The sequence below is a fragment of the Cervus elaphus genome, chromosome 13, assembly GCF_910594005.1.
Source record: "Cervus elaphus chromosome 13, mCerEla1.1, whole genome shotgun sequence".
Taxonomy (NCBI): domain Eukaryota; kingdom Metazoa; phylum Chordata; class Mammalia; order Artiodactyla; family Cervidae; genus Cervus; species Cervus elaphus.
The window spans coordinates 63,918,881-63,921,718 of NC_057827.1; the positions used below are offsets into that span (position 1 = coordinate 63,918,881).

A 2,838-nucleotide genomic window follows, 5' to 3' on the forward strand; every position below is an offset into this window, starting at 1 on the left:
AGAGGGTGTATCAGAGATGTTTGAACCTTTTCTTTATTAAATTACAGAAAACCAGTTTAATACTGGTGTATGTCAAAATGAATGTAAGCACAGGAGAGACAATCTTTAAATTACCTTTATTTATTTTATGACTTATTATCAATAACATTACAGTACCTCAAGTTAAAGATTCATAACTTGAAGGGTCTTTAATTTTGTTTTTGAATAACAGTAATTTGTTTAAAAAAAAGGAGAAAGGACACTGTATGTTGGTCATTATCTGAAGGACTTTGGAAAGTTTTATAATAGGTAACTAGAAGATGCCATGTGGATTAGAGAGAGTGCTTGGGGCTTGAAAATATAAAATATTTTGGAGATCATTTCATCAAAGTACTTGCTTGATGAACATGTGCTCAACTTGATTTAGCTACAGTGTCTAAAAATCACATGATTCTTAATTTGCTGGATTGAGCAGTGGTAACATATCAGGAATAGGCAGGAACTTTTTATTTCTGGAATTTGTTTTGTTTAAATGTTAATTTTAGCTACACATTTTCCTGGTTGCCTGAATCCATTTTTGCAACAGAGGGAACCTAATAATATGTTTTAACAAATCAATGAAGGAATGAATGAGGAAGGAAATGAATAAGTGAAAAAAATGGGTGGATGGATGGATTGATGGATGGGTAGGTAAATGAGTATGTGGTTGATTGATTAACAGGTGGGTGAATTAATGGTTCAGTAGTAGATGAAAGGTGAAGCTCTCAAGTCCAAGGAAAGAATGAATAGTTTTGTGGGGCAATTTCTCTAGCTCAAGCAGTTACTGAATTCACAAATGTCTGAGTTGGACCATGACAGTGGTCTGTAGAAAGAAGCATGTCCTCGGGAGGTTTTCCTGATCCACTCACCCAGTCTCCTCCTTAGGACCCAGGCTCTGTGTTTCAGTAGCTACACAAAGGCCTACTGGCCTCTGCTGTTGCTTCTGTCTGGGTGAGCTGTAACCGTCCCCCGATGATACTTTTTCCTCCCTCAAGCCCTGAGTCCCTAAAGAGCAGGGCCCTCCCAGCGCCTTGTCCAGGGTCTGGGATGCTGTTGTTTTGCCCAAGAAATGGTCCTTGAAAAGCCTCACCTGGAGTCAGCCAGTTGAGGGTCCCAGTCCCAGCTTTGGCTTTCTAACACTGGGTGAGTCTCTTGATTTCTCTGATCCCCAAGAGCCTCATCTATTCAAAATGCTCTGTGCCTAGGATCCAGGAAGCTCAATAACTGTTGTTGTTATTCAGTCGCTAAGTCGTGTCTGACTTAGCACCCCCACGGACTGCAACAAGCCAAGCTTTCCTGTTCTTTGCTATCTCCCAGAGCTTGCTCAAACTCATATCCATCGAGTCGGTGATGCCATCCAACCATCTTGTCCTCAGTCGTCCCCTTCTCCTCCTGCCCTCAATCTTTCTCAACATCAGGATCTTTTCCAATGAGTTGGCTCTTCACATCAGGTGGCCCAAGTATTGGAGCTTCAGCTTCAGCCCTATTAGCTAATTGTTTAAACAAATACCACATGTTCTTATGGAAAACATGACTTTTGTTAGGAATGTGGCAAAATATCAATATGCTTGCTATATAAAGAGCTTGGAAAAATCAAGAAAAAGGAGGATGATAATATAAAGATGGTCAAAAACATGACTATGACCTGTAGTCAGGATCAGTTTTATGTGTGTGACTGGAAAGTTGCACAGGCTTTGTGCTTGGAAATTAACCCATGTTGGGTTGATTCTTTCCTGTCACCATCTTGAAATTCTTAATAATCTGAACAAGGAGCTTCCATACTCTCCTTTTGTACCGAGTCCCGCACATTATGCAGCCAGTTCTGCCTGCAGTGAAGAAATACAAAGTGACATGTTTATATCAAGAAAACCCCATGTCATGGTTAATCAAGGGGATAAAATTGAATTATAAAGACTTGCCGATTTATATTGATCAAATTGGCCAAATGATAACAGTGCAAGTAAGGGGCCTGTGACTGGGCATCTTAGAAACTCCTGGTGGGCTTCCTGATTGCCTTGACATCCTCATTCACTCCCTTCCCACCCACAGGCTTGGTCAAAAGAAAATCATAATTGATGTCCCTCCTGCCTCCAGGCTCCACCATCCAAAACCACACCCCCTCTGCTCTGATCCCCAGGGAAGCTCTTGCATGTCCTATCCACATCCTCATTTTGGGGACAATTCTTTTCTTCTGGAGGATTCCACCCTTGCAGCCAGGTGGCAGCCCTGCCCTCTCCCCCAGCCAGTACTAGGCACCCAACCCTGGACAACAACTCTTAAGACTCTGACCCACTAAAGGGGGATACTAAGCCAGCAGAACCTTCCCGCAAAGCAGATCTTCACCCTCTAGATTTGTGACTTTGAGCAAAGGCATTGGGTCAGATGGAGCTTCCCTGGTGTCTCAGATGGTAAAGAATCTGCCTGAAATGCAGGAGACCCAGGTTCGATCCCTGGGTCAGGAAGATTCCCTGGAGAAGGGAATGGCAACCCACTCCAATATTCTTGCCTGGAGAGTTCCATGGACAGAGGAGCCTGGTGGGCTACAGCCTGTGGGATCTCAAAGAGTTGGACAAAACTGAGCAACTAACAGGGCTTCCCTAGTGGCTCAGAGGGTAAAGCATCTGCTTGCAATGCAGGAAACCCGGGTTTGATTCCTGGGTTGGGAAGATCCCCTGGAGAAGGAAATCACAACCCACTCCAGTACCCTTGCCTGGAAAATCCCATGGACGGAAAAGCCTGGTAGGCTACAGTCCATGAGGTCACAAAGAGTCGGACACGCTGAGCAACTAACAATTTCACTTTTATTGGGTCAGGTATCTT

The 2,838-nt window shown here is 43.6% G+C and overlaps 1 non-coding gene across 1 annotated transcript; it reads left to right on the forward strand.

The window, feature by feature from the left end:
• Positions 1-2,408: 2,408 nt before the first annotated feature.
• On the forward strand, positions 2,409-2,481 carry TRNAF-GAA. The gene has a single exon. It is a non-coding gene; the product is annotated as a tRNA-Phe (tRNA).
• Positions 2,482-2,838: the final 357 nt, after the last annotated feature.